We start from the raw sequence: 10,358 nt of genomic DNA on the forward strand, positions 1-10,358 counted from the left end.
GCAATGAGATGGAATCTTGAGTGCAGAGTCTAAACGAGAAACAAGCTTGACAAGAAATGGCGGCTCGAACATTGAAGAAGGTATCCAACAAGTTGAACACATTCAAGAGGCATGCCCGAGATGGTAATAGAGAGAGAGAAGAAGAAGAAGAGGTTAATTAATGTCTGTTATTTTCCAATCCCTCTCCATAAAAAATAGTTCCACATTGATGTCCAACTTTTTCCATACCTCCACCACCACGTCTTTGCACCTGGAGAAATTGAGCAGCATGCCATACTTAACGAGCAACACACGTCCTTTGACCAATCTACCAATCAGGATGTAGGAGCCCCAATTTAGGTCCAAGTTGGGCTCCTTGATTGTACCATTGGGGGGGTATTTTGCGAGCAGTTGATCGTTGTAGACCTTGTGATATTTCGTGTCTACCTTGGTGTAGATGCTGTTCAAAATGCTTGAGCAGTGACCCTCTCCGATGGTGTGTGCTATCCACAGCAATAATTATGCATGCCATAGATCATTGTTTGCAAAGGAATAAAGTAGGGCTTGTTTCCATGGGGCGCAAATGCATGCACAGGGGTGCAAATGTGGGCGCTCGTGTGCGTGATGCGCCCCCGCTTCAGGTCACACTTGAAAACTTGAACCGAGGGCAGTGTGGGTCTGAGCTTTTAGGTGGCGCATCTAGCATTTCCAAAATTGGTGTATCCATTCGAGCACCCATGTGCTAAGCTTGGCGAAAGAGTTTCAAAAGAGATGTGAAAGCTGGTCTAGAGCGCTGCAGCTATCCATTTTCTGACTGCAAAGCTGCTTTGTTCGCTGCAGCAGCTGTCCATTTTCTGACTGCAAAGCTGCTTTGTTCGCTGCAGCAGCTGTCCATTTTCTAACTGGCTGAGCATGGCTCTGCTACGGTTCGATATATTGTGTGTGGCCTTCAATGATGATTTTCCTTCTAAAGTTTGACCAGATTACTCAACTGCACCATTACATTTATTTGCACAAACGAAACAACGATATGAAAAGGACTTCATAATATTGTAGCCGCACAAGGTGTCAAAAGAATGTCGCAGTGAGAAATTGTAAATTCAATGTCAGTCCAATGAAAATGAATATGTTAAAGTGAAACTGAAAGACCCTTGGATCAAGCCAATATAATTGGGAATATATACTAAAGTGGACTAGTTTTCCAACAAAAAGGAGAAAGAATTCCATCCAAAAATCAGTAAGCTATGTGTTATAGTAGAATTCATAGTAAATGAAAATAACTTGATGGTTACAATCACACTGACAAAAAGGCGAAATAGATAAGCTTAGTGCTCGCTTAGATCCTTCAATACCTCTTTCTATACCAAAAACAGGTAGAGATGACAACATCATGTAGCATACCTTTTGGGTCAACTAGCCATTGATTTGCCATGCGTACCTGAAAAAGTGATGGTTTGAAGAACCTCTAAGCGAATTATTCAAAAATAATGTTCACCCTAGAACCACCATCTACTATTACTCCTTGTATAGTTTTTTTCTTAACTTTGATGGTGATCACTTGTACTTCCTCATCGACTACTGGAGTGTCAATGATAGGTATAATGGCTAAAGAATCTACCTCTTTCAGTTGCTTGGATGATTCTTTAATCTGTTAGGCAAAGAAATCCCAACAATATGGAGCTATCCGCATTAGCTCAACAAATTTTAGATTGAATTGCATATTCTTCAATATTTCCCATGCTTGGGCTAGCTCTGCACTAGATTCTGATGCAACGCTCGGTTTTGATGCATTTGCCCTAGATTTTGAGGATTCCCCTTGCTCGATAATGGACGGTTGAATCTGTTCTTCAGGCATCTCTACTGTGCCAGTGCTTTCCCCTTAGCATCTAGTAGCTCGGCTACAATCGGTAGTCCGGTTCCACTTCCTTTCTTTCCATGTTAGTTTTGAAAATTTCAAATGTTCAGCCCAAATTGGATAATCAAACATAGATGATTTTCTCTTTGACAAAAACACTTTATCTTGGATGGATCTATTTTCTCCTTACCATTCTTACTTTTGTCCTTCTGTTTGAGACATGGTGGCTTACCATTCGGGGCTTGAGCTTTAGCCGTCATAATCTGGTTCGCTGACACTTGGCAATTTTTACAATTGAACCAATAATCTGAGTCATCATGCCTAAACTTGGTACATGTGGTCCAATACTTTGTTCTCATTGTTGCTTGGTTTCCCTCGAATGCCCAATTCCTTCATGGCCTTCTTCAGCTTGGTTTTGAGCTTATCTTTCTTTGTTGGTGTCTCCTCGATGTCTCTGTCAGCATATTTCTTCTTTGTCTTGCTCTTTAGGCCTTCACTCTTCTCCAGAGCAACAACTCGGTCTAGCAATTCTTCATAAGTCTTAGTTGGATTGACTATCTCTAGCTTGTGCAAGTCTACCTAGGTGTAGCCAGTGATTAGCCAGTGCAAGTCTACCTAGGTGTAGCCTGTGATTAGCCAGGATTGCATAGACTTATCATCTGGTACAATACTCAACTAATTGATAAGAACTCGCATCCTAAGCACAAAGTCTTGGTGATTCTCCTTTATTTTTATTTATCTCACTTAGCTTCGTACGAACATATTCTTCGTTGTTCTCTTGCCTACACCTTTGTGGGAATGCTTCAAACAATGTATACCAATTAGGAAAATACCCAATTGGGAGTTGATTGAACCATCTTTGAGCATTTTTATTAAGGTATATAGAAAATAATCCACGTATTCCTCATCTGTCATGCTCCTGTCATGGCACCATTGATGTGCCAAACTCGCAAGAAACTCTGCAAGTGACTGTATGGGTCTTCATCATTAGTGCCCTTGAAGTTTAAATTTTACCTTGATGTTGGTGTTGGACTTCGATTGCTTGATCGATCTAGAGGTGGTTCCATCCTTGCTCCATAGCTAGGGTAGATTGGTTTTCTACTTAGTAGATCCAAGTTACTAGTTCTCCACCTATCAGACCTGCCCATCATACCTGCCTTCATGTGTATGGAGTCATTGTCGACTATCCCGCATCACGCTATCTTCAGGCCTTAGAGGTGCAAGTCATGGTACGTCTACAAGCTGAGTAGAACTTCTGTCCAAAGTGAGAGGAACTCAGGAAAATTGCCTAAGCTACTCCACATTCACTTCATGTCTTCAGTGGAACCTCTCTCCATCAGAAGATCAGAAGCACGCTGCTCTTCTTGTCGATTGATTCTTTGGCCATCTGCTATAGCTAGTTTGGTTCCTTCATATATTTCTCGACATAATTCCTCTGGAATAATAGTCGAGTATTGTCAAAGTCATTCTCTCCGTTCCCTAAGTTGGTCACATTCATTTTGATGTTCCACAGAGGAAATGACCAACTACTCGAAATCCAACCTTTTTGTTGATGAATGTTCAGACTCCACTTGCCATGACGAACCTTCATCTGCCAATCTTCTTGGACGCCTTAGCCAAGACTAGTGTTTTGTCCTTCTAAATCTACATAGTAATCAACTTCCACCCCTGGGGTAGTATGGCTATTAACAGCCATTGAGTATGTTGAGGATCTGGCCCATCCAAACCCTACGGGTTTTGAGCCACAAATGGCTCAGAATTGAGGTCGCCCAAATTGGCAAGGATGACACAAGAGCCATTTGTATCCTATATATGGATAACACAAGAGCCATTTGTATCCTATATATGGATAACACAAGAGCCATTTGAAGACAGAAAGAAGGTTGTGAGAATCAACATATGCTTGGGTGCCATATTGGCTCAAGTGGTTGTAACAAAAGAGAGGGAGAGAGGTACAAGGAATAGGGTTGGCCCTCCCTTCAAAAGGTGACATGTATAAAAGGCCAAGTGGTTGACTTTGGTCTTCATTGTTGTATGCAACCTTTGAGAAATACAAGCTCTCTTCCTGCTCATGTGTTGAGATCGAGGTTTGCTTGCTCTCCTTATTTGCCTTGTTGGGCTACGCAGCAATGCCACATGGCACAAGGAGCATACAGGGCATGGGGGTTCCCAAGCCCCGCCCCTTAGAGAAGCTCTCTCTCTCCCCAAAAAGTCCCAGGAGGGATGAGAGAGAGTCTTTAAATAAGCCTTTTATATTCAAGGCCCCCAAGAGGGCACATATGCATATGGGATTATTTCCCATTATATCCATGAGTTAGCACCCTGTAGCTCCCCGTGATAAACCAACCAAACCACACTCCACGTGCCAACCATGAGGGGTTAAGGCCACCACCTCCAACACCCCCTGTGGACAAACCTCGAGGCAAACCAATGTGAGAGCTGGACCAAACCCTCGTCATGGCCAAAGACAAGACTAGACCAGTCAACAACAAAGGCCAACTGCCACCAAACACGATCGAGTAGCCGTTGCCACCAAAGACCATGGGTGAAACACATGCATCAAGGAGGTAGGAGTCGCCGCCCACTGACACAGCACTTCAATGCTGCCCGCCACAGATGGGGACGCCTCTGCAGCACATAGTCCACCGAAATTTTCATCGCCACCACATGTCATGCACATGCCAAACACAATGCACAGTCTTTCTCTGATACCACTGTTGGGCCACAAAAAAATGCCACATGGCACAAGGGGCACACCCGGTACGGGGGGTCCGAAGCCTCGTCCCCTTGTTGAGAGTTCATGATCAACATCATGTGATCATGTGTGCATAGCACCGTGATCATATGTGCATAGCACTAACCCAATAGAGTGCTATAAAGGAAAGGGTTAGATTCCCTAACCCTAGATGGGTTTGTATATATTCTACATTTTCAACTAAATCTAGTGTACAGTTAGTCATTTGTGGTGTGCTCTCTAGCTGTGCCCTCTCTCCTCATCTCCACTCTTCTCCTCTCCCCTCTTCATATTTTGTCATGGTATCAGAACATCTTTTGCCTTCCGCTGAGGCATTCCGATCCTCGTGAGTGTGGCATAGATTGAGTGATTGAGAGTTCTTTGTGAGACTCCATTTTCATTGAGATTTTTGTGAATCTCATCCATTTCTATCCATAGATTTCCATTCATTCCAAAAGAAAATTTTCGTCTATCTTCATTGAGTGAGAGAGAGAGAGAGTTATTCGTCATTGCATGTGAGTAATAGAGAGAGAGAGACTTAGTTCATTGAGAGAGATTCTGAGTATGTTCATTCTCTGTGTGAAAGAGAAAGGTTGTATGAAAGAGAGATTCGAAGAGGTTTTCTCTTCCTTAAGAGAAAAGAAAGCTAGTCTATGCTCAGCCGAGTGAGCAAGTCCTTAGCCTACTCTACGTGTGCAACAAAGCCAAGGCTACACAAGCAAGCCATAGCTCATCCAGCGAGCATCTCAGCTCCTCCATAGCTTTTGCTCTCATCTCCAATGAGCGACAATAGCCAGCCACCAGCGATGACCAGCTACACATCGATCAAAGCATCCATTCCTTGACAGCACAACAAGCCGTTTCATCTACAAAGAACCAGCCTCTTCTTGCAGCCGCCTCGAATCCAACGACCTGCAAGCCTCTTCTTGCAGCTGCTCGATGATAGGCCTCTCCAATAGAGCAACTTATCTACTTGCCAAGTGCGCAAGCCTATCTGCTTGCCCAGCAGCCTCTAAGAACCTCCAAAGTGCATGACTTGACTAGCCACAGAACGCCACCAGCGCCCATCGACTGTACATCCGCCATCTACAACAAAGGTAAGGCGAGCTTTAGAAAGAGCTCTACCTGCAGTGCCTTCAAGTTCCCCAAGCCTCGCCATCGTCAGCCAATGCCTTCTCCAAACGACTCATATAATGCCTACGATGGACCATCTTCAACGCTAGCCAAACGGACGACAGCTCATGGGCTCCATCAATTGAAGCCTCTCTAACAGCTCACGGGCTCACACAACTCTAGCGACTCCAGCAAGACAACTCCATAGAACTTGGCTATGGCTCCAACGATCGCCCAACAAGTCCCATAGCTGCAAAGCGCACCCGCGTCTCCGTAGTCTTGACGAGCCAAATGTCTTTGTGAGCTCCAGCGACTCCTACGACCATCAACAGTGCTCCAACAGCGCCAACGAGCACGACTCACAGCCAGTTGACCTAACGCCTCCACAACAAGACTCCACTTGCTCATAACCTTTGATGCGAACTCCATGCAGCAGCCTCAACTCAAAGGTTCAGAAGAAGGCAACGGAATCTTTGAAAGATTCTATCTTATCCTCACCTAAGGTCACAATAGTGACACGTGGTAGGATAAGGTCACCACACCCAAAGGCTAGACCAGCCCCGTGGTACCTGATCTATCGCCACATAGGTGCCATGTCAACAGCCACATCAGTAGGTCCACGTCAACATCTCGAGGCCACGTCATCATCCACATCAATTGCCACATCATCACAACCATATCATCAAATGACCTTGGTCAATCTGACCTTGGGTTAGTCAACCAGACCTTGGGGTTAGTAAACCATACCATGGTTGGGTCAGCATGACCGTGGGTTAGGTCAGCTAGTGCCACATCAGTAGCACAGTCAACATTAGGCACACACAGTGCTCCATAGGCAGTTCATGTGAACACTCTTGCCACCTCAAATAGGGCTCCATAGGCACAGTCCCTGCTAGGCATAGTCACTGCATGTGAACCCCAGACTGCCACATCATTATTGAGCACATTTGCACTCCTTTTGCACCTCCACATATATCAAGTCGTATCTCTTGATCTAGGAAGAATTTGAGGGCGCTCCAAAAAGGAAAATCGATCGTTTTTTTGTGCTCTATGTGCTCATCACATCATGCACACATTTTGGCACAAGTATGACTCACTTTTGAGCCTCGTCGACAAATCCACTTCCTACACACACATCAGCCTCTACATCGATGCATCTGACCCAGCACTTAAAAAGAACCAAATAAAAGAAATTATTTACTATTCTTTCATTGATCAACAGTTGGTATAGATCTAGATCAGAGTAGACTAGATCACCATAGAGAGGACGCTTTGAATTTCCCCAAGTTGCTAATCTAAGCCATGCCCGAAATTCCTGACTAGTATCTACTTGGAGTCAGTCCATACACTCACATATGGTTTCACATCCTCACGTTACCTGAAACCTGACGTTCATGAGTTCAGTGAGTAGACTTCAGTGTGTTCAGAGGCATGGTCCGATTGTTCAGTGAGAAGATAGCATATGATTTGATTTCACACACACATGCCATCATTGTAAAGCCTATTCGGCTATTTCACGGCATTGTGCACATCATTTCAGCCTTGTAAAGTCTCTTGGCTATTCCTAGCATCATTTTCCACAAGCCTTGTAATTCAGATCAGATTTATATATTGTAGTTCTACCTTCACCGACAGTTCAGATTTCACTTGGCACAGTCAATGTTTTGTAGTTGATTCAGACAGTGATTTTCACGACACTTTTGAGTACATTTCTTGCACCATGTCTACGACTAGCAATATCAATCTAGAGGCATCTGCTAAGCTAGACAACTCCAATTACGACACATGGAAATACCAAATGGAGACGATTCTTGTACTTCAGGTATGTCAACGGATCTATACCTAGACCATTGGACGATCCAGCCACCAGTAGCTCTACTCCACCTATTGTCATAGCACCAGCAGCGGGGTCTACACCAGGATCTCCAGCTACACAATCAGTTTCCACACCTATAGCAGATCCTGCCATTGCCTGACCATAGGCAGAATGGGATAAGAAAGATAAGTATGCATATCATCTAATCAAGTAGAATGTGCAAGATGTCATGCTAGGACAACTCAACACAGTCAAGTCATCGAAAGAAGCATGCGATATGTTCGCAACTCTCTACGAGTCTAAGAACACATCCAAGATTCTCACACTAAGAAACCAAATCAACTAGAGTTTATGCAATAGTAGCAAAACTGGTCATGCTTATGTACTCCGGATCAAAGACTACAACAATTAACTTGCAGTAGCAGGAGAGACCATGAACCCAACAGAAATGGTTCAAGTCATCCTGAATGGACTAGGAGAGGGATACAAGAATCTAGTCGAGAATATTGCCATTCATCAATGACAAATTTCAACACTAGAAGAACTTCAGCCAGTGTTACTTGGTGAAGAACTCAGGATGCAACCATTCATGCACGCAAAGGTCATTCTAATGATCAGGCATTCACAGCTTTAGACTAGAAGTAGAGGTAGAGGTAGAGGTAGATCATTCCAAAAAAGTGGTCATCATCAAGCAAAGTCAGCATCAGCATCAACATCATCCTTAGCAACATTAGAATCAACAAAGAGGAAATCATTCCAATCGAGGAAGATTCCAAGGACAAGGGAATGCATCCACCAACATGTCAAACATCCAGTGCAACTATTGTCATAAGTTTGGACACTACGAAAGAGATTGTTGCAAGAAACAACACGACCAAGGCGGTCAATCTAGTAGCAATCGAGGCAATTTCTGTAGTAGAGGAAATCATCATGGTGGACATTCTAGTCATACACATTTTGCAAATGAACATGGGAATATATTTCTTGCAAACAAGGAAATGCAGCAAATTGATACAGTGTACCTAGACATGGATTGCAATCCAAAAGAGGATTTCAGCTATCAAGTCGACCAAGCAGAACATGATCCTTGGTACATTGACATCGGTGCATCATCTCATATGACAAATCATCTCAGGAATGGTTCACAAAGATGAAACCATTAGAAGGCCAAAAGATTGTCATTTACACAACAGATAATACACCAAATCTAGTTCAAGGGATAGGCATTATCCCTATGAACAATTTCACTGGTACGAAAGGAGCTCAGCAAGAACCTTTTATCAGTAGGTCAAATGACAGAACACAACTACCAAGTCATCTTCGACGGAGATGAATGCACTATCAAAGATAAATCCAGAAGATGTCAGCTAGTAGGAAAAGGTGTCAAGGAAGGATGCTTGTATAGAATGCTAGCTACAGTACCAGATTTGCATGCCATGTCAGCTCAATTGCAATAGATGCCACTATCCGCAAAATGGCATAACAGATATGGTCATGTTAATTTCAAGAGCTTGCTAGATCTCAGGAATCAGAATATGGAAATTGGGATTTCAAAGCTACAATTTCTTGGAAAATTTTGCAAAGCATGCTACTTCGGCAAACAAAGGCAAACCAACTTTGGCAGAAGTACCTCTTGAGCACAAGATATTCTTGATTTGATACATATTGATGTATGGGGTTATGCTTAGACCCGCAACATCAATGGTTCACTTTACTACTTGACTTTCATCGACGACTACAGCAGATATTGTTGGGTCTACTTTCTAAAAGAGAAATCTGAAGTGTTTTCTAGATTTCAAGAATTCAAAGCCATGGTAGAAAACCAGACAGGCAGAAAGATCAAAGTCATGAGATCAGATAGAGGAGGTGAATACATGTCTTCAGCATTCATGAAATTTTGCAGAAGTCATGGCATTTGAAGACAATTCACTTGTGCAGACACTCTTCAACAGAATGCAAGAGCTGAAAGGAAGAATGGCACTTTAGCAACAAACATATTTTTTCATGTTAGTTTCGTTAAGAAGTGAAACTTTTATATAGGCATCGAAAGTTTATTTGCTCTAATAAAAATAGAATTTTGACACATTCGCCATGATTTGAAACTTTTATGAAAATTTTTTAAAAGTTTCGCCAGGATTTACATGTTTTACTTAGAGATTCAAAAGAAAATATATAAAACTATGCTATGTTTTGCCAATGTGATGAAACTAAAAAAATCATCTTGATAAACTTTCGCCAAGATTTTATAATAATATAAAAGTATAGCTTCGATAAAAACATCCATGGCTAGAGCAATGCTTAGTGAGAAGCATCTTCCAAATCAGTATTGGGTATTAGCAATAGCCACTACAAACTATTTGCTTAATCGGCTTCCTACCGAACCGATTTAGGGTATGACACCTTATGAAGCGTTCACTTGACATAAGCCACACATTGGGCATCTCCGCATATTTGGTTGCATAGCGTATGCCCACATACATGATGATCATCACAGGAAATTATATGCGAAGTCACGCAAATGCATCATGGTTGGCTATAGTGAAGAAAGCAAAGCATAGAGACACTCAGTAGATGGAATGTGTACCAGCTCGATGTCAAGAATGCATTTCTCAATGGTTATCTAAATGAGGAAGTCTACATGCAACAACTAGCACGTTATGTTGAACCAGGAAAGGAGAATAAGGTTTGCCATCTCAAGAAAAGTCTCTATGGCTTAAAGCAAGCACCTAGAAGTTGGTACAATAGAATCAACAAGTATTTTGCTGATTTGGGATATATGAAATCAATGCAGATCATACACTCTACTACAAATTTCAAGGGGAAGACATTACTATTGCACTTTTGTACGTAGATGATTTGAT

Source organism: Dipteris shenzhenensis, chromosome 15, assembly GCF_047967505.1.
Source record: "Dipteris shenzhenensis isolate YYH24624 ecotype China chromosome 15, Dip_SZ_1.0, whole genome shotgun sequence".
In the NCBI taxonomy this organism is placed as follows: Eukaryota; Viridiplantae; Streptophyta; class Polypodiopsida; order Gleicheniales; family Dipteridaceae; genus Dipteris; species Dipteris shenzhenensis.